The sequence below is a fragment of the Oncorhynchus gorbuscha genome, linkage group LG12 (assembly GCF_021184085.1).
Source record: "Oncorhynchus gorbuscha isolate QuinsamMale2020 ecotype Even-year linkage group LG12, OgorEven_v1.0, whole genome shotgun sequence".
Lineage (NCBI taxonomy): Eukaryota > Metazoa > Chordata > Actinopteri > Salmoniformes > Salmonidae > Oncorhynchus > Oncorhynchus gorbuscha.
The window spans coordinates 43,745,831-43,768,888 of record NC_060184.1 but is presented as its reverse complement, the minus strand read 5'-3'; the positions used below and the strand labels follow the sequence as shown (position 1 = coordinate 43,768,888).

Sequence of the window (23,058 nt, the reverse complement as noted above, 5' to 3'; positions counted from 1 at the left end):
CTGCCCGGAGTAGCAAGGTGGGTTATTAACCCTAGGTTCTGGAGACTCGGCAGGCCAGGAAGTAACAGGTGGCACGAGACGAAGACTCTGGAACTGTCCAGAGAGGTCGGAAACCTGAGCGGCCAGGTTCTCCACGGCATGGCGAGCAGCAGACAATTCCTGCTCGTGTCTGCCGAGCATGGCTCCTTGGATCTCGACGGCAGTGTTACGAGCGTCTGTAGTCGCTGGGTCCATTCCTTGGTCGGATCCTTCTGTCATGCAGGTGAATGAGGACCCAAAAGCGACTTGGCGAAAGCAGAGTCTTTAATCCAGTAACGTAACATACAATCAAAAAACACAACTTTCACTCGAAATGACGAGAACCGACTGGAGACTAGATCTTGAACAGCAGGTTGCCTCGGGAAGGCACTTGAACCAAACAGACTCAGACACCTGCTCACCACGCAGCATCTGAGGGAAACACGACACGACAGGGCGATACACAAACACAGCACGGTGAATTCTAGACAAGGATCCGACAGGGCAGGAACGGAAAACAAGGAGAGAAATAGGGACTCTAATCAGGGAAAAGGATCGGGAACAGGTGTGGGAAGACTAAATGATGATTAGGGGAATAGGAACAGCTGGGAGCAGGAACGGAACGATAGAGAGAAGAGAGAGCGAGAGAGTGAGAGAGGGAGGGGGAGAGAGAGGGATAGAAAGAGGGAAAGAACCTAATAAGACCAGCAGAGGGAAACGAATAGAAGGGGAAGCACAGGGACAAGACATGATAATTAATGACAAAACATGACAGGTTCTCCCATCCTCCTCAATGTTTCAAGTCACCAGCCTCCGCTGGGCTATAGATGGAATGACTAACCCTGGATCAGCTACAGTGGTGAGAGAAAGTTTGTGAACCCTTTAGGATTGGCTGTATTTCTGCATACATTTGACCTAAAATGTCCTAATAATGGATCAAATGAACTTGATTAAACAAATAACACAAACACAATTGTACTTTTTCCATTCTTTATTGAGAAAATTGATCCAACATCAAATGTATTTGTTGGAAATAGTATTTGAACTTCTAGATTAATCAGCTCAAAAAATTGATTTAAGGAGAAGTCTATCTTTAATTCTGTGAATAACACTAGTATCTTTTATCAATGTTTATTATGAGTATTTCTGCAAAATCACCGGATGTTTTGGAATCAAACATTACTGCACATAAGGCACCAATGTAAACTCAGATTTTTCTATATAAATATTCACATTATCGAACAAAACATGTATTGTGTAACATGATGTCGTATGAGTGTCATCTGATGAAGATCATCAAAGGTTAGTGATTAATGTTATCTATATTTCTGCTTTTTGTGAAAAATTGGCTGGAAAAATGGCTGTGTTTTTTCGACTTGGCGGTGATCTAACATAATCAGATGTTGTGCTTTAGCTGTAAAGCATTTTTAAATCGGACATGATGCGTAGATTAACAAGATGTTTATCTTTCATTTGCTGTATTGGACTTGTTAATAACTCTAGTGACTCCCCATCCCGCATGCGGAAGCGTAATCATCGACTGACACGAATTAGCATAACGCAACGGACATAAATATTCCTAGAAAACTCCTATTCATGAAAATCACAAATTAAATATATCGAGACACAGCTTAGCCTTTTGTTAATCACCCTGTCATCTCAGATTTTCAAAATATGCTTTACAGCCAAAGCTAGAAAAGCATTTGTGTAAGTTTCTCGATAGCCTAGCATAGCATTTTGTCCAGCTAGCAGAAGGTAACTTGGTCACGGAAATCAGAAAAGCAATCAAATTTAAATCGTTTACCTTTGATGAGCTTCAGATGTTTTAACTCACGAGACTCCCAGGTAGATAGCAAATGTTCCTTTTTTCCCAAAATATTATTTTTGTAGGCGAAATAGCTCCGTGCAGTCACGAAACCCCCTGAAAAATATTCCAAATTAGCTCCATAATATCGACAGAAACATGGCAAACGTTGTTTATCAATCCTCAAGGTGTTTTTAAAATATCTATTCGATAATATATCCACCGGGACAATTCATTTTTCAGTAGGACCGATTGGAATAATGGCTACCTCTGTATTTTACGCTAGAGTCACTCTGGGAGCCATCAGGTGACCACTTGCGCAATGTAGCTGCTTACGGGTATTCTTCAACATAAATGCATAAAACTACGTCACAATGCTGTAGACACCTTCGGGAATACGGTGGAAGAGTAATCTGGTTGATAGCCCATTCGCTGCTCAATAGGGACGCATTGGAACACAGCGCTTACAAAACATGAGGCACTTCCGGATTGGATTTTTCTCAGGCTTTCGCCTGCAACATCAGTTCTGTTATACTCACAGACAATATTTTTACAGTTTTGGAAACTTTAAACTGGAAACGGAGAGGAGAGCAGGTATGATGTTATGTTCAGGGAGGAGGCAAGGGCCTGGTCAATAAAATTCCCCGCAGCTCAAGAGTCCATTAGAGCTGTGGAAACACGAGGGACAGCCAACTAGTGAAATCGATACTAAGAAGGGTTTGGTGGACAGTGAAGATGGAATACTCACACCTACCCCAGGATGATCACTGGACCGTCCCTCTGCTCTAGTGGCTCTCAGGTTTGAATGTAGCCGACACCATTGAAGCTGGTGACCTTCCTGGCCACAATAGGGACAGAGCCCCAGTTGTCTCCAACGGCGTCGCTCAGCCGAGGGGAGGCGTGTGGTCCCTACCTCCATGGGTTCAGACTCTGACTCAGATCGGTCAACGACGGGAGGGAGAGAAGTGATGGGAGTGCCGACGTTCCCGAAAGAGGTTATCCAGACGGATGTCCATCGCAATGATTGTGTCCAATAAGAGGGTGTCGTCTCGGCATGCCAGCTTTGTCTGGACCTCCTCACGCAATCCTCTTCTGAATAAGGTGCGGAGCGCCGGTTTGTTCCAGCCGCAAGATGCTGCCACAGTATGAAAAGTGAGGGCGTACTCTGCAGCAGTCTGGTCCTCTTGCCGTAGATGGAGTAAAATCTCACCCCCCTCTCTGGTGGATGATCGAAGACTCCTCTGAACAGAGACATGAACCTCCCATAGGAACCCAGCTCCTCCTATCCTCTCTCCTAGACAGCCGTAACCCATTCCAATGCCCGCCAGGTCAACATGAAAATAAACGTGGCCACCTTGGACCTCTCGGTGGTGTGGGCTCCCGTTTGAAGAGCAAATTAGAGGGAGCCCTGAAGGAAGAAGCCACAGCATTTGGATGGAGTCCCGTCATATATGTCTGGAAGAGCGAAACAGGCATCACTGACCTGGGCAGACTGCTGAATGGGCTGGGGTGCTGGCTTGCTGTAGTCGACTCATGGTAGAGGATTCTCCGCTCGTTGCGGTGATGCTCCTTGGGGAAGATCAAGATGTTGAAGTACGCAGAAGACTATCCCCAGTTGTGCCAGCTGATTGTGGTGTTGGCAACCTTTGACTACGTTAACCTTTCTAGCGGAACATTCCGCTGAAAAGGCAGCGCGCGAAAATATATGTATATTTTTTGACTTTCACACATTAAAACCTTTTGTGACTAGAGGGTAGTATTTTCATTTTTGGAAAAATAACGTTCCCGTAGTAAACGGGATATTTTGTCAGGACAAGATGCTAGAATATGCATATAATTGACATCTTAGGATAGAAAACACTTTAAGCACTGGATAACCGACCACTGGGATCTGGCACAGTCACATCACCGTAGGACCCCTGCACCAAGATGGCCTCCCTTCCTCATCATCCAGGCACCTGTACACAAAGTCTTCCTCTTTCTCCTGTGGCTCCAACACCATGACCCCACCATCTCCTGGCCGAGGATGGAGATTAAGACCTGGACACCCATATGCCGGAAGACCTGCATCCCTTACCTTGTGGTTCCACGTTGGTTGAGACTCCTGTTGTTGCAGTCCAGGGTGACATCCCTGAGGTTTACCTAGGATCTCCGGGAGGGTTTCTCCAATACTTGCACCACCTGTCTCCCTCCTCGTCACTCCTGGGACTTTGCCATCGACCTGGTAACAGACTCTGCGCAGCCGCATCTACCCCGTTAGTGGCTGTAACAAAGGCGTACATCCAGAAGGCTCTCCAACAGGGTTTCAACTTCTCATTCACCTCCCCTGCATCAGCTGGGTTCTTCATGGCCAAGAAGGAGGGGATCTTCGTCAGTGTATTGACTACAGAGGTCTCAATGCCATAACCAAGTACCGATATACCCCCCTCACGTTGGTGCCATTGAAGAGCTCCGCGGGACCCAGTTCTTTACCAAGCTGGACCTGTGAAGTGCCTACAATTTGATCCGCATCCGAGAAGGGGATGAATGGAAGACTGCATTCAGAACAGTGTCTGGGCACTATGAGTACTTGGTGAGGCCTTATGGTTTAGCCAATGTTCTAATGAAGGGGTGTTTCACCTCTGCCCCATTGCTGAAGCACGCAGACCCTATGTTGCCCTTCATGGTGGACGCCTCAGAGGTGGGCGTGTGGGCCGTCCTGTCACAACTTAAAGGTAATCCACAAAAACTGTATCTATGTGCATAATACTCTAAAAAACTTTCCCCTGCAATGAGGAACTATGACATCTGTGATCGGGAGCTCCTGGCGATGAAGTTGGCATTAGAGGAGTGGAGACACTGGCTGGAGGGCACCACGGACCTGTTTCTCATCCTCCCTGACCATCGAAACTTTGAGTACATATTGACAGAGGCGACTTAACCTGCGCCAAGAAAGGTGGGTCCTTTTCTTTACTAGATTCAAATTCACCTTGTGATACTGCCCAGGTTCAAAGAACATCAAAGCCGATGCCCTGTCCCGACTGCACGATTCAGGAGAGGTTCCTGTCCTGAGTGATCCCATCATAATGCCCTTCTGAATCGTTGCCCCATGCTCTGGGACGTAGACGTGGACCTCCACCAGGCTCTGGAGAGGGAACCCGCACCGGCTACCTGTCCTCTGGAGTGCACCTATGTTCCCACAGAGGTAAGGGATTGCCTTTTAACCTGGTTGCACAAATCCCTTTCTGCTGGACACAACCAGGTATCACCTGCACCACTCAATCCATCTCCATTAAGTACTGGAGGCCCACCTTGGCGCAGGACATCTCTCGCTATATCAACTCCTGCTCTGTATGTGCCCAAACCAAGTCACCCCGGAACACGCCAGCAGGGAAACTCCTTCCCCTTCCCGTGCCTCAGCGGCCTTGGATCTATCTGTCGATGGATTTTGTCACTGATCTTCACCACTGTTATGGTTGTTGTGGAAAGATTCTCCAAATCCTGCTGTTTTATCCTATTCTCTCGTCTCACAAGGTCACTGAGGAACTGTTTCAGCAGGTCTTCCGGCACTATGGCTTTCTGGAGGATATCATCTCCAACCGTGGTTCCCAATTCACACCACGTGTTTTGGGTCATGGTCAGCCTCACATCCGAGTACCGGCCTCAGTCCAACGAGCAGGTGGAGAGGACCAAACAGGAGCAGGGGAGGTTCCTGAGGGGTCACTGTCAGGACCGACAGAGGGAGTGGGCCTGGTTTCTTCCCTGGGTGGAGTATGCCCAGAACTCACTTTGTCACTCCTCCAACTGGTTGTCTCCCTTTCAGTGTATCCTGGGGTTCCAGCCGGCCCTGGATCCATTGATCCGGAGCCAGAACAAAGTTCTGGCACTCAGGGGAGGTTTGGGACGCAACCCAAGTGAGGCTTCAACATGCCATCCAGTGCCAGAAGCAGCAGGCAGACCACCACCGCTGTGAGACACCTGTTTTCCGTCCTGGTGATCGCGTCTGGCTCTCCACCAGGAACCTCCCATTCACCTGTCCTGCCAGGAAGCTGACCCTCCGGTTTATGGGGCGGTTTACCGATTACAGCTTCCCAATGACTACCGGATCTCACCCTCTTTTCACATTTCTCTCAGGCCGGTGGTTCCTGGTCCCCTGGCTGATGCCATCCCTCATGACACCCCTCTGTCTCCCCTGCTGATCGAGGATAGTTCGGCCTATTCCATCAGGTCCCTCCTGAACTCCAGATGTCGTGGGGGTTGGTTTCAGTACCCGGTGGACTGGGAGGGGTACGGTCCAGAGGAGCGGTGTTGGGTTCCATTGGGTGACATTCTAGATCCCAACATCATCCGAGATTTCCACCTTAGCTGACCAGCCCTCTCCTCGTCCTTGGGGCCGTCCTCCTGACCGGCGTTGTCCAGCAGCTGGAGCCGCGCATCGGGTGGGGGTTACTGTCACATCCACTCCCCCTCCAGAGCTCGACATCGCTGGTCTACTAACCATTGGTCCTGGCAACCCATCCTTACACACACCTGGCAAGCCTCATTAGGCACACCTGGACTTCATTACCTCCCCTTTATATAGCACTTGTTATCATCAACAGGCAATATTGTTTATGTTTCCATGTTTGGACACTTCATCATTAAACTCATTATCTGCACTTGCTTCCTGACTCCCTGCGTCTATGTTACACCTCCCCTGTTATTGTAAATGGTGAGAGGTTAGCATGTTTTGTAACTTTGAATCATTATTCATGTTTTTTCTTAACCATGGCATTATCAGGATGAATTTAGAAGTGTTCAGAAACAGATTATATACTCACTTAAAAATAAAATTACTCATCATTCACTACTGATTTACTATTGGGTAAAGCAAACAGCAAATGCATATTGGACCAAATACAACACTTTTGACTACTTTAATACACTTAATTGAGCTGATGAATCTGCAGGTTCACATAAATATAATAAATTGAATGCTGGCTCAATTTGCTCAAAGTAAAAAAAATGTGTTATCTATTTAATTATGTTCACTTGATCTATGATCAGGACTTAGATCAGGGGTGTCCTACTAATTTTGCCCTGCAGGCCGCATTTGGTCTTCAATGGTGTAGGCCGTCATTGTAAATAAGAATTGGTTCTTAACTGACTTGCTTAGGTTAATTAAAAATAAAGGGGGCCGAATTGTAAATGGGATATATTTCCTCATGACACGCCTTGGTCATTGTATTTTGTGTTTGGGTTTATATGTTTTTCGTATTGGGGTTTGTAGTATTTGGGATCGCGGCTAATTAGGGGTGTTAGGCTTGGCTGCCTGAGGCGATTCTCAATTGGAGTCAGGTGCTTATAGTTGTCTCTGATTGGGAACCGTATTTAGGTAGCCCGAGTTCGCTTTGTATTTTGTGGGTGTTTGTTCCTGTCTCTGTGTTGTAGTCACCAGATAGGCTGTAATTAGTTTCGTTTCGTTTGTTGTTTTCTTATATCAGTTATTTCATGTACCGCGATACTTTCATTAAAGTCATGAGTAACCTACACGCTGCATTTCGGTCTGACTCTCTTCTTACAACAGACGAACGTCGTTACACCTCACTCTTGAAATTTACAAAAACTAGTCCTCTGTCCATTGTTTTTGGACTTTTGAATACTCCCTGACTCTAGCGAGCTGGACACAGTCAATATATCTAGGTCCATTATAATTTCCACACAGTTTCGAATTGGTTTTAGTCATTTTAAAGTGTACTTGGTGTGTGTCAAACATTACGGCCCATTGGCCAGATATTTCCCGTGAGGGTGTCCAATCCAGATCTGGCCCATGGTCCCTATGTTTGACACCACTGACTTAGATGAAGACCTGATCACATTTAGGTTAAATTTATGCAGAACTACAGAGAATATTTATGCAGAAATACAAGTTTCAGAAATGTTTTCTCACCACTGCATCTACCATATAATTGTGTAAAGAACTAGAAGGTAATTTTCCATGAAGAAACATAGTTTGAATTGCTTTAGCTCTTTCAAAGTGTTTTTGCATTTAAAAAATATATATATATGCATATATACATACATTGAGTAGATACTTTTTTCCAAAGTGACTTATATACATGTGTTTCTGGTATGGGTGTTCCCAGCTGGAATAAAAACCCACAATCCTGGCATTTGGTTTTTGCCTGGTATAATGGGACCCATATAGTCCCAAGAATGTTGACTGGGAGCACCTGGATGATCATCAAGACTCTGGGAAGAATGTTCTAAGGACAGATGATTCAAAAGTATAACTTTTTGGATGACACTGGTCCCATTATGCCTGGTGAAAACCAAACACTGCATTCCACAGTAAGCACCTCATACCAATGGTCAAGCATGGGGGTGGGATTGTGATGGTTTGGGGATGCTTTGCTACTCAGGCCCTAGAAGAATCCATGATTTATGTTCTGCCTCAGAGAAATCCGTTTATTTTTTTACCCCCTTTTTCTCCTTAATTTCGTCATATCCAATTGGTGGTTATAGTCTTGTCCCATCTCCAAAAATCCCGTACGGACTAGGGAGAGGCGAAAGTCAAGAGCCATGCATCCTCTGAAACACAACCCCGCCAGCCGCACTGCTTCTTGACACAATGCACTCTTAACCCGGAAGCCAGCTGCACCAGTGTGTCGGAGGAAACGCTGTACACTTGGCAACCATGTCAGTATGCATGTGTCCGGCCTGCTGTAGGAGTCGCTAGAGTGCGATGGGACAAGGACATCCCATCCGGCCAAACCCTGCTGCCAAACCCGGATGACACTGGGCCAATTGTGCTTCGCCTCATGGGTCTGCCGGGATGTCCTACGAAACAGCCCAGTATCAAACCAGGATCTTTAGTAACACAGCTAGCACTGATATGCAGTTCCTTAGACCGCTGTGCCACTCTGGAGGCCCCATATCAGAGAATTCTACAGGAGAATGTCAGGCCATCCATCTGTGAGCTGAAGCTGAAGCGCAGCTGGGTCATGCAGCAAGACACTGATCTAAAACACACAATGTCTATGCCCCATATCAGAGAATTCTACAGGAAAATGTCAGGCCATCCATCTGAGAGCTGAAGCTGAAGTGCAGCTAGGTCATGCAGCAAGACAATGTTCTAAAACACACAATGTCTATGAACTGTTTGAGAAGGTCCAGTCCTAAAAATGTCCTAAGTGGCAAAGGTCCAGATGGTTAGCTGTGCTTCTAGACCCTATGCAACTTTGCAGTATTTTGTTTTTTTAGATGTTATTTCTTACATTACCTAGCCCAGAATTTGTTTTGTGTTACTACATACAGCCAAGGAGAACTTTTGGATATTGAAGCGGCAGTAACTCATCACCATTACCAGCAATACGACCAGGATTGCGACTTTCCTGAATCGGATCCTTTGGTCATACCCCCAGGGCATTTTAACTGATTCCAGAGGCCGAGACAAAACAACGCTGGCCGGAGAAGAGGTATTCGGAGTGGACTTCTAGTCCGACTCAGGAGGCGTGCACACCACCAATCGCTTCCGAGTATATTACTCGCTAATGTTCAGCCTCTGGATAATAAAGTTAACATCAGGGATTGTAACATACTCTGTTTCACGGAAACATGGCTCTCTGGGGATATACTGTCTGAGTCCGTACAGCTAGTTGGATTCTCAGTCCAACGCGCAGACAAGCATAAATATCTCTCTGGGAAGAAGGACGGGGCTGTATATTTCATGATTAACTATCATGGTGTGATTGTGATAGTGTTAGCAGTTGATGTTACTCTTCAATAACACAAACTCCAAAGCATATCAGGGGAGAAAAATTGGTTTATTCAAAGAGAACAAATCATATAGGAAGGTAGATGTTCATTCTCCCCTTGTCCTCAGTGATTCTCTCCAGTGATTCTCTCCAGTGATTATCTCCAGTGACTCTCTCCTGTGATTCTCCCCACAGACAAAAGGGACAGGATGTAGTTTTATAACCTAGCCATAGCCTGTGGTTGACCAATTAGAATTCCTTTCAATAAAACTCGGCCAATGGCCAAATAACAAGTATCCTATTTCAGGTTCAATGCATAAACAATTTGGACCAATGAGAACTTGCCATGTAGATATGAGTCCCAAACTGAAATTCTTCTCATGGAGATGATTGTGGACTTCAAGAAACAGCAGAGGGAGCACCCCCCTATCCACATCGATGCGACAGCTGTAGAGAGGGTGGAAAGCTTCAAGTTCCTCGGCATACACATCACTGACAAACTGAAATGGTCCACCCACCAGGCAGTGTGGTGAAGAATGCGCAACAGTGCCTCTTCAACCTCAGGAGGCTGAAGAAATTTGTCTTGGCACCTAAAACCCCCACAAACCTTTACATATGCACAATTGAGAGCATCCTGTCAGGCTGTATCACCGCTTGGTACAAAAACTGCACCTCCCGCAACCACAGACCTCTCCAGAGGGTGGTGCGGTCTGCCCAACGTATCACCGGGGGCAAACTACCTACCCTGCAGGACACCTAAAGCACCCGATGTCACAGGAAGGCCAGAAAGGTCTTTAAGGACAAAAACCACCTGAACCACTATCTGTTCACCCCTCTATCATCCAGAAGGCGAGGTCAGTACAGGTGCATCAAAGCTGGGACCGAGAGACTGAAAAAGACCAAAAAAAGTAAATGTCCTCTCACTGTCAACTGTGTTTATTTTCAGCAAACTAAACATGTATAAATATTTGTATGAACATAACAAGATTCAACAATTGAGACATAAACTGAACAAGTTCAACAGACATGTGTCTAACAGAAATGGAATAATGTGTCCCTGAACAAAGGGGGAGTCAAAATCAAAAGTAACAGTCAGTTTCTGGTGTGGCCACCAGCTGCATTAAGTACTGCAGTGCATTGCCTCTTCATGTACTACACCAGATTTGCCAGTTCATACTGTGAGATGTTACCCCACTCTTCCACCAAGGCACCTGCAAGTTCCCGGACATATCTCGGGGGAATGGCCCTTGCCCTCACCCTCTGATCCAACAGCTCCCAGATGTGCTCAATGGGATTGAGATCCAGGCTCTTCGCTGGCCATGGCAGAACACTGACATTCCTGTCTTGCAGGAAATCACTCACAGAATGAGCAGTAGGGCTGGTGGTATTGTCAAGCAGGAGGGTCATTTCAGGATGAGCCTGCAGGAAGGGTATCACATGAGGGAGGAGGATGTCTTCCCTGTAGCACAGCGTTGAAATTGCCTGCAATGACAAGAAGCTCAGTTAGATGATGCTGTGACACACCGCCCCAGACCATGACCTTCCACCTCCAAATCGACCCCGCTCCAGAATACAGGCCTCAGTGTATTGCTCATTTCTTCAACGATAAACGCGATCATCACCGCGACTCGTCAGACCTTGCCAGTCCTGTCTGGTCCAGCAATGGTGGGTTTGTGCCCATAGGCAATGTTGTTAACGGTGATGTCTGGACCTGCCTTACAACAGACCTACAAGCCCTCAGTCCAGCCTCTCTCAGCCTATTGCGGACAGGCTGAGCACTGATGGAGGGATTGTGCGTTGCTGATGTAACTCGGGCAGTTGTTGCTGCCATCCTGTACCTGTCCCGCAGGTGTGATGTTCGGACGCACCGATCCTGTGCAGGTGTTATACACGTGGTCTGCCACTGTGAGGACAATCAGCTGTCCATCCTGTCTCCCTGTAGCACTGTCTTAGGCGTCTCACAGTACGGACATGGCTACATCTGCAGTCCTCATGCCTCCTTGCAGCATGCCTAAGGCACATTCACGCAGATGAGCAGGGACCCTGTGCATCTTTCTTTTGGTGTTTTTCAGAGTCACTAGAAAGGCCTATTTAGTGTCCCAAGTTTTAATAACTGTGACCTTAATTGCCTACCGTCTGTAAGCTGTTAGTGTCTTAATGACAGTTCCACAGGTGCATGTTCATTAAATGTTTATGGTTCATTGAACAAGCATGGGAAACTGTGTTTAAACCCTTTACAATAAAGATCTGTGAAATTATTTGGATTTTTACTAATTTTCTTTGAAAGACAGGGTCGTGAAAAAGTCATGTTTATTTTTTTGCTGCGTTTATCTCAAGGTCATCAGGCTGTTAAATAGCCATCACTAGCACGCTAGAGGCTGCTGCCCTATATGCATAGACTTGAAATCACTGGCCAATTTAATAATGGAACACTAGTCACCTTAATAATTTTTACATATTTTGCATTACCCATCTCATATGTATATACTGTATTCTATTATATTGTACTATACCTTAGTCTACGCCGCAGTGACATTGCTCGTCCAAATATTGATATATTCTTAATTCCAATTCCATATTACTTGTTAGAAATTACTGCACAATAACATTTGCTAAACGCGTGTATGTGACCAATAAAATTGGATTTAAATTTAGAGATAATGTTGCAATTTTAAATTGAATACCCTGCAATTCTACAAAATGTTCCATGTCTTATATGAGTTTATATGATACCAGATAATTAGACCATATTCTTTCATAAGTTTGCTGGGAAAGTGGTCAAAATGTCTGTTATTTAAAAAAATAAAATAATAATGCATTGCGAAAACACCATGATTGGTAGAAATTATTTTTGTTCCGATTTCAGATTTGAATAGCAGATAAGTACACTAAGATTTCATTTGCTCAACATTTTTGTCTAACTTTTGGGGAAAGTGGTCAAAACTGTATTTGTTTAAAAAAGTCAAAAATGTAGTTGATGCGGTTACTAAAACAGCTGTATTGTTCGATTGGTTGAATATTTCTTTTCTTCAGATTTCAATATCAGAGAAGTAGACTAAGATTTCATACACTAAGTTGTTGTATAACTTGTTGGGAAAGTGGTAAATGTAGTTGATGTGTTAACTCACGCAAACTATGGAAAAAACTTTTGGAAGTCACAACTAAGAATGGGAGTTTTTAACAATGGGAGCTTTAGAATGTTGTAGAAATCTCATTAAAGTGGATGAGGTTTAATAATAAAAGCGTAATAGTTAAAAGTCACATTAATAAAACACACAACAACAACTCCTGAAACATAACATTAGCTTTTATTAACTCAAGCAAACTGTTACAGTCAACAGTTACATGTTATACAGCATATTGTTTGAACCCAGGGTTCATTTTCCTCTCTCCCACTCCCCAAATATAGAAACAGTTAATTCATACCAGAACAGGCAAAAAGTAGTAACAGCACAATACATTCATCAACTCAACAATATGTCTGTACAAACAATAAGGCAAGTAGAAGAAAGAACAAAAGAAAGAAAAGGACTGCAGGCATCTTCAAAGGGAGCCGTGAAGGCAGATGAATCCTTCTTTCTCATCATGGCCCCACACCCTTGGCAGCAGAAACACGGGTAGACTAATGGCGTTAATTCATTTAAATTATTCATAGTAACTGTTAGGGCTCTATTCAATGTGTATCGCTGAAGATCAGCATTCCAGCGTGATTGAAATGTAAAGGCAATTTTACCAAGTTAACGGAGACCGCATTCACAGTAAACGCAGCACCTGTCGGCTCAATCGGAAATGATCTTAAAATGTGTATTGCACAATCTGTAACGCTTCAGCGATACAGATTGAATAGAGCCCTTATTTAGTGTTCTAGAGTCAAACGAGGTAAGGCTTCTCGTTAGTTGACACACAGAGAGGGAACCCAGGAAATAATCTGCCTTCTAAAAGTGGTTCCTATTGCTCAGACCCCACTGAGCAAAGACGTCAACTCAACATCTATTCCACGTTGGTTCAACATAATTTCATTGAAATTAAGTGGAAACAACGTTGATTAAACCTGTGTTCCCAGTGGGACACTACTGTTAAGTGGTTCTGATTATTCTAATATCTCACCATAATTCTTCTTTATCTTCATCATCAGAATCAGACAACAATCATCACATAACATATCATCATCACAATATTTTCCTTGTTCTAAGGTGATAAGTCAAATCCGGATGATATAAAACACAGAACAACTCCAATAAATCACATCAGCAAATAACCACAGCCGACTGGTATACAGGATGGCTACCATCCTTCAAGTAGTTCATATTGGCAACAATTGGCCCATTTAAAAACTGCATGTATTTTTCTGTTAGAAAAGAAACTCCAAGAAGAGAAAATAAAATACAGAATCCATTCATCTCCACTTTGGCCCACCAGGAGGCAGGACAGAACTAAGGACAGAAGTGTCATGCCACTTTGTTACGCTAATACTGAACAGCGAGAAACAAACAGGAAAACAAAACAAAACGTTTTTTCTTAAAAGGTTATTTTTGAAACAACTGTACACGAGGAGAATTTCATAATATTGGAGGATAAAGAAGGAAAATAACATGACAGCAACTGAAGGATGTGCAGTAGTGTAGAAAAATGAGTATAAAAACATAACCCGACCAGAACACATGGAACATACAACTGACGTGGAGCTTTTTATCCGAACACGCATAGAAGAACAGTAATTAACAGAGAGAGAGAGAGAGAGAGAGAGAGAGGTGTAGAGTAGTGTATGAAAGGGAAGTAAAACAGGACTGACAGAGGAGAGCAGTTGTAAGGACAAACTTCTGACGTCTCGAAAGAGGGTACAGTTGAGTGACAGTTTTGCCCTCTGTCCCCTTCTTTTCTCCTCTCCCTCCTTCTCGTTCACTCCATCCAGTCTCCCTCGTCGAACTCCGACTCATCCTCTGAGTCGGAGTACTCGACGGCGATGCGTCGGGACAGGATGGTGGCCACGTCGTTCCCCACACGCGCGTGTTTGGCCGCCTCCTGCTCCCTCTGCTCCTCCACCTTCCTGAGCTGGATACCTGGGGAGGCAAAAAGGGAGGGGGAAGGATGGAGTGGGGTGGGGGCAGAGAGAGAGAGAGATCACATAAGTCCAACTCTCTTTCTCTGTCCTCAGCATCAAGGACAAGACAAAGTGCTAGCTAGTTCCCTTTAAAAGGAACACCACTTTAGATTCTGCAACCTCTAAGACAGAATGGAACAGCATTTTTCTGTTATAAAACTGTCCAATGACCACGCACATTGAGCTTCGGACGCTACCATATTACCCCAGTACCCAGATCTACTGGCTGATACACTGAGGCCCCACCCACCTTTGCGGATGGCCTCCAATAAGACGCTGCGTGCGTCACTGATGGGCGGCAGGCTGGCAGAATGTTTCTTCCCACTGGAGTGAGAGGCTGGGGACCCCACGGCACCTGACAGGAAGGAAGGCACGGGGGGCGGGCCTGGCAGGCAGGGGGAGGAGATCCGTGCTCCTGGGAGGGGCAGAGGAGGAGGAGGGGGCGGGGGCAGTACAGTGCCATCTGATTGGTGAGGGGGCGGGCCCTTGTCCAGGATCTGTTGGAGGCGTGCCGGGAGGAGGGGTGGAGGGGAGGAGCCACGGGAGGAGGGGCAGGGTGGAGGACGCCAGGGGCAATCTGGAGGGGGCGGGGGAGGGGGATGGCCGGGGTCTGCTGCTGGACTGGTAGAGGAGGGATAGGGGGAGGAGGGGTGCCCCGTGGGCCAGAGCTGGACATGGAAGGCAAGGGGGAGGTGGAGGAGGCAAGGGGGAGGTGGAGGGGAGGGGTGTTGGAATTGAAGCCATGCATCTGTGCTGGAGACTGGGGTCTGCTGTCTGAAAAACCTGAACTGGAGCTGAGGAGAGAGAGACAGAAAGAGAGAGACAAACAAAGAGAAAGAGGTACTGTTAACCGGAAGCTAACTTATAATCAGGTTGGGGGGGGGGGGCAAGAGAGAGCAAGAAATGGAAGAAAATCTAGTGGAGATAACAGGGGGATGGAAAGTAAAGCAAGAAGGAGAAAGCTGTACTGTGTTATGTCCGGTGCCACCTAGAGCCGTGTTTCCCAACCCTGGTCCTTGAGTACCCCCAACAGTACACAGTTTCGTTGTAGCCCTTGGCAAACACATCTCATTTAACTTATTGAGGGCTTGATGATTAGTTGACAAGTAGAATCAGGTGTGCATGTCCAGGGATACAAAAAAAATGTGTACTGTTGGGTGTACTCAAGGACCAGGGTTGGGAAACACTGATCTAGAGTGTACTACAGGTTATCTCGCTCGCTCTGTCTCTTTCACTCTCATTGAGGTAATTTCTCCTGACATGTTCTCTCTCTCTCCACATCTATTCCAATCTCTTCCTGTCCCTGACTAACACTTACTTGTCATGCTAAGCATTACATAACTGATGTCTAGTCATCCAAACACTGTGTGCGTCAAACCTATCTAGATACATTAGTCTGACATGCATGGTCTATACATGCATGGTCTATCCTTAATGTCAATATGTCTTGTCCATTGCTGTTCTGGTTAGTGTTTATTGGCTTATTTCACTGTAGAGCCTCTAGTCCTGCTCACTATACCTTATCCAACCTATTAGTTCCACCACCCACACATGCAATGACATCTTCTGGTTTCAATGATGTTTCTAGAGACAATATCTCTCTCTTCATCACTCAATACCGAGGTTTACCTCCACTGTATTCACATCCTATCATACCTTTGTCTGTACATTATACCTTGATGCTATTTTATCGCCCCCAGAAACCTCCTTTTACTCTCTGTTCAAGACGTTCTAGACGACCAATTCTTATTGCTTTTAGCCGCACCCTTATTTTACTCCTCCTAGGTTCCTCTGGCGATGTAGAGGTGAATCCAGGCCCTGCAGTGCCTAGCTCCACTCCTATTCCCCAGGCGCTCTCTTTTGACGACTTCTGTAACCGTAATAGCCTTGGTTTCATGCATTAGAAGCCTCCTCCCTAAGTTAGTTCTATTCACTGCTTTAGCACACTCTGCCAACCCGGATGTTCTAGCTGTGTCTGAATCCTGGTTTAGGAAGACCACCAAAAATTCAGAAACTTTAATTCCAAACTAAAACATTTTCAGACAAGATAGAACTGCCAAAGGGGGCGGTGTTGCAATCTACTGCAAAGATAGCCTGCAGAGTTCTGTCCTACTATCCAGGTTTGTACCCAAACAATTTGAACTTCTACTTTTAAAAATCCACCTCTCTAAAAACAAGTCTCTCACCGTTGCCGCCTGCTATAGACCACCCTCTGCCCCCAGCTGTGCTCTGCACACCATATGTGAACTGATTGCCCCCCATCTATCTTCAGAGCTCGTGCTGCTAGGCGACCTAAACTGGAACATGCTTAACACCCCAGCCATCCTACAATCTAAACTTGATGCCCTCAATCTCACACAAATTATCAATGAACCTACCAGGTACATCCCCAAAGCCTTAAACACGGGTACCCTCATAGATATCATCCTAACCAACTTCCCCTCTAAATACACCTCTGCTGTCTTCAACCAAGATCTCAGCGATCACTGCCTCATTGCCTGCATCCGTAATGGGTCAGTGGTCAAACGACCTCCACTCATCACTGTAAAACGCTCCCTGAAACACTTCAGCGAGCAGGCCTTTTTAATCGACCTGGCCGGGGTATCCTGGAAGGATATTGATCTCATCCCGTCAGTAGAGGATGCCTGGATATTTTTTTTAAATGCCTTCCTAACCATCTTAAATAAACATGCCCCATTCAAGAAATTTAGAACCAGGAACAGATATAGCCCTTGGTTCTCCCCAGACCTGACTGCCCTTAACCAACACAAAAACATCCTATGGCGTTCTGCATTAGCATCCAACAGCCCCCGTGATATGCAGCTGTTCAGGGAAGCTAGAAACCATTATACACAGGCAGTTAGAAAAGCCAAGGCTAGCTTTTTCAAGCAGAAATTTGCTTCCTGCAACACTAACTCAAAAAAGTTCTGGGACACTGTAAAGTCCATGGAGAATAAGAACACCTCCTCCCAGCTGCCCACTGCACTGAAGATAGGAAACACTGTCACCACTGATAAATCCACCATAATTGAGCATTTTTCTACGGCTGGCCATGCTTTCCACCTGGCTACTCCTACCCCGGTCAACAGCACTGCACCCCCAACAGCAACTCGCCCAAGCCTTCCCCATTTCTCCTTCTCCCAAATCCATTCAGCTGATGTTCTGAAAGAGCTGCAAAATCTGGACCCCTACAAATCAGCCGGACTAGACAATCTGGACCCTTCTAAAATTATCTGCCGAAATTGTTGCCACCCCTATTACTAGCCTGTTCAACCTCTCTTTCGTGTCGTCTGAGATTCCCAAAGATTGGAAAGCAGCTGCGGTCATCCCCCTCTTCAAAGGGGGGGACACTCTTGACCCAAACTGCTACAGACCTATATCTATCCTACCATGCCTTTCTAAGGTCTTCGAAAGCCAAGTCAACAAACAGATTACCGACCATTTCGAATCTCACCACACCTTCTCTGCTATGCAATCTGGTTTCAGAGCTGGTCATGGGTGCACCTCAGCCATGCTCAAGGTCCTAAACGATATCTTAACCGCCATCGATAAGAAACATTACTGTGCAGCCGTATTCATTGATCTGGCCAAGGCTTTCGACTCTGTCAATCACCACATCCTCATCGGCAGACTCGACAGCCTTGGTTTCTCAAATGATTGCCTCGCCTGGTTCACCAACTACTTCTCTGATAGAGTTCAGTGTGTCAAATCGGAGGGTCTGCTGTCCGGACCTCTGGCAGTCTCTACGGGGGTTCCACAGGGTTCAATTCTTGGACCGACTTTCTTCTCTGTATACATCAATGAGGTCGCTCTTGCTGCTGGTGAGTCTCTGATCCACCTCTACGCAGACGACACCATTCTGTATACTTCCGGCCCTTCTTTGGACACTGTGTTAACAACCCTCCAGGCAAGCTTCAATGCCATACAACTCTCCTTCCGTGGCCTCCAATTGCTCTTAAATACAAGTAAAACTAAATGCATGCTCTTCAACCGATCGCTACCTTCACCTACCCGCCTGTCCAACATCACTACTCTGGACGGCTCTGACTTAGAATACGTGGACAACTACAAATACATAGGTGTCTGGTTAGACTGTAAACTCTCCTTCCAGACCCATATAAAACATCTCCAATCCAAAGTAAAATCTAGAATTGGCTTCCTATTTCGCAATAAAGCATCCTTCACTCATGCTGCCAAACATACCCTTGTAAAACTGACCATCCTACCAATCCTCGACTTTGGACATGTCATTTACAAAATAGCCTCCAATACCCTACTCAACAAATTGGATGCAGTCTATCACAGTGCAATCCATTTTGTCACCAAAGCCCCATATACTACCCACCATTGCGACCTGTACGCTCTCGTTGGCTGGCCCTCGCTTCATACTTGTCGCCAAACCCACTGGCTCTATGTCATCTACAAGACCCTGCTAGGTAAAGTCCCCCCTTATCTCAGCTCGCTGGTCACGATAGCATCTCCCACCTGTAGCACACGCTCCAGCAGGTATATCTCTCTAGTCACCCCCAAAGCCAATTCTTTCTTTGGCCGCCTCTCCTTCCAGTTCTCTGCTGCCAATGACTGGAACTACAAAAATCTCTGAAACTGGAAACACTTATCTCCCTAACTGGCTTTAAGCACCAACTGTCAGAGCAGCTCACAGATTACTGCACCTGTACATAGCCCACCTATAATTTAGCCCAAACAACTACCTCTTTCCCAACTGTATTTTATTTATTTATTTTGCTCCTTTGCACCCCATTATTTTTATTTCTACTTTGCACATTCTTCCATTGCAAAACTACCATTCCAGTGTTTTACCTTCTATATTGTATTTACTTTGCCACCATGGCCTTTTTTGCCTTTACCTCCCTTCTCACCTCATTTGCTCACATTGTATATAGACTTGTTTATAGTGTATTATTGACTGTATGTTTGTTTTACTCCATGTCGTTGTATCTGTCGAACTGCTTTGCTTTATCTTGGCCAGGTCGCAATTGTAAATGAGAACTTGTTCTCAACTTGCCTACCTGGTTAAATAAAGGTGAAAATAAATAATTAAAATACAGAACTAGAGAAAAGGCAAAAGAAAGATTGAAACACAACAATAATTTGGAGAGAGAACAAAATGAGAGATGCGGAGGGGATAGAGCAAAATAAGAGATGGGTGGGAGATAGCAGAGAGAGAAACTGCTCCAGTGTCCTTGTTCCCTCTCTCTTCTCTGATTCCTCCAGAGATTGGAAGAGTGAGGACTGTGTAAGCCCTACAGGGAAAACGTCTGCCTCGGCCCTCACTCGCCTTAACACCTTATCGATCCCTTCCAGAGCTCCATCTGTCCTCACCTTCGATCCACTATCCCCGCTTCCTCCCATCCCATCCCATCCATCCATCCATCCATGTGTTCATATTTCCCTCTTTTCCTCTGCCCACGCTCGGATAAGAAAATTCTGGGGATGGGAAACATATCTGCAGCCGCTCGCATCCCATCATTAGAGTTAACCAGAACAAAACACAACACAATAGGCTAGAGAACGGAGCAACAAAGCAGAGAAAAGAACTGAACTGGAAACATTTTTTTTAATTTGTATTCACTTGAATTAGCGTCCTCAGAGTGAAAAGCATCCTCAGAGTCAAAGCCAGAGAGCCAAAGAGGTGGTGGGAAGAATTTGTGTGCCTGTGTGTGTGTGTCTGCCTCTGTGTGTTTGTCTGTGTGTCACCCACCTGATCATGGAGGGGGGTTTGATGTCTCCCAGAGGGTGCATTGGGGGCAGTGGTGGGGGGTCGTGGGGTCGCGTGTACATTCTGTCCCCAGGACGGTTCAGCAGCTCATTCATTTGACTGTAGGGCAGCGCTGCTAGGGAGAACGGCCCGTCCATCCCTTCCAAGTACATAGGAGCTCTGAGAGAGAGAGGGGGGGGGAAGAGTTAGAGTGGGACACACCCACTCCATATGCAAAGGAGCTCTGAGGGAGACACAAAAAGGGGGAGGGGGGGTCACAAATGCTCCATATAGAGTAGCGTTGGGGCTTAACCTTTATAGGGTTTAACCTTTCTAGGGTTTAACCTTTCCGCTAGCGGAACTCGACAACATTCCGCTGAAAAGGCAACACGCAAAATTCAACAATATTTTTTTGAAATATTTAACTTTCACACATTAACAAGTCCAATACAGCAAATGAAAGATAAACATCTTGTTAATGTCACGCCCTGACCTTAGTTATCTTTGTTTTCTTTATTATTTTGGTTAGGTCAGGGTGTGACGCGGGTGATATATGTATTTTTTCCTGTCTAGGGTTTTTTCAGTCTGAGTGTTTTTATGTCTATGATTGCCTAGATTGGTTCTCAATCAGAGCAGCTGTTTATCGTTGTCTCTGATTGGGGACCATATTTAGGTAGCCATATTCATTGGGTATTTTGTGGGTTATTGTCTATGGTTAGTTGCATGTCAGCACTCGTTATATATAGCTTCACGTGCGTTTTGTTGTTTGGTATATTTTGTTGAAGTGTTCTTCGTTTTCATTAACCTGTTACTCCTACCCCCTACTTTTTCGAACATTCTGTTAAAAATCGCGCAACATTTCAGCGCCCTGCTGATCATGCCAGGAATATAGTATATGCATATGATTAGTATGTGTGGATAGAAAACACTCAGACGTTTATAAAACTAAATCACGGCTGTGACTATAACAGAACGTGCGTTTCATCGAAAAGTGCAGGAAAATCTGATCACTGAAAATGGAAAAATATATCCATGCGCAACTTGAACCCATTGTTGAATGTGAACCACATTAAATGGGGCCGAGGTTGCAACACCTACAGCTTCCACACGTTGTTTAGAGTCTTGTCATTTGCCTACTATTTGTTTCTTGGTCGAACAGACGCAAGGCAGCGCATTTCTTCCGGTCTCCGATCGGATATTTTGGTTGAGATTTACCCAGACATTATTTCCAGACGGACAGCTAAAGAATATACTTCGCCTCGTGATCAATTTGATCGCTTATTAACGTTTACTAATACCTAAAGTTGCATTACAAAAGTATTTCGAAGTGTTTTGTGAAAGTTTATCATCGACTTTTTTAATTTTTTTAAATGACGTTACGTTATAAGACGCTATTTATTTCGTTTATCACGCAGTCTTCATAGATCGATATCTAGGCTATATATGGACCGATTTAATCGAAAAAAAGACCCAATAGTGATTATGGGACATCTAGGAGTGCCAACAAAGAAGATGGTCAAAGGTAATGAATGTTTTATATTTTATTTGTGCGGTTTGTGTAGCGACGACTATGCTAATTATTTTGTTTACGTCCCCTGCGGGTCTTTTGGGGTGTTACATGCTATCAGATAATAGCTTCTCATGGTTTCGCCGAAAAGCATTTAAAAAATCTGACTTGTTGCCTGGATTCACAACGAGTGTAGCTTTAATTCAATACCCTGCATGTGTATTTTAATGAACGTTTGAGTTTTAACTAGTACTATTAGCATTTAGCATAGCGCATTTGCATTTCCAGATGTCTAAATGGGACGCCTACGTGTCAGGTAGGAGCAAGAGGTTAAAGAAGAATGTATTCATATCACGCTGCGCCTTGGTCTCCTCGGTATGACGAACGTGACAGAATAACCCACCAAAAAAGGACCAAGCAGCGGGAGAAAGAGGAGTGGAGGACATCCTGGACCTGGGAGGAGGTAATGGCAGGGGACAAGAAGTATGGAAGCAGGTGGAGAAAGTACAGGAGGAACGGCGACGATATGAGGGTACACGGTTAGCACGGAAGCCCGAGAAGCAGCCCCAAGAGGAGATTGGCTGAGTCAGGGAGGAGACCTGAGTCAACTCCTCGTGCTTACCGTGGGGAGCGGGTAACTGGTCAGGCACTGTGTTATGCAGAGATGTGCACGGTGTTTCCAGAATGGTCATCCAGCCAGGACGTATTGAGTCAGCTCTATGTTCCATATCTCCAATGCGTCTCCACGGTCCAGTGTATACTGTGCCTCTTCGCAGCACTCGCCCTGAGGTGCATGTCATCAGCCAGTACCACCAGTGCCAACACCACGCACCAGGCTTCCTGTGCGCCTCCAGAGCCCAGTACGCCCTGTTCGTCCTCCTCGCACTCGCCCTGATGTGCATGTCACCAGCCCGGTACCAACAGTGCCGGCTCCACGCACCAGGCCTATAGTGCACCTCGGCAGTCCAGTACGCCCTGTTCCTCCTCCCCGCACTCACCCTGAGGTGCGTGTCACCAGGCCGGGACCACCAGTGCCCGGGACGCACCAGGCCTAAACTCCCTCCTCTCTACATTTTCCTCCTCTGTCTCTGCTGCTAAAGCCACTTTCTACCACTCTAAATTCCAAGCATCTGCCTCTAACCCTAGGAAGCTCTTTGCCACCTTCTCCTCCCTCCTGAATCCTCCTCACCCCCC

At 45.6% G+C, this 23,058-nt stretch overlaps 1 pseudogene; it reads right to left on the bottom strand.

Annotated features, from left to right (window-relative positions):
- Nucleotides 1-14,297: 14,297 nt before the first annotated feature.
- LOC123991034 overlaps nucleotides 14,298-23,058 on the bottom strand; it is a 191,540-nt pseudogene continuing 182,779 nt past the window's right edge.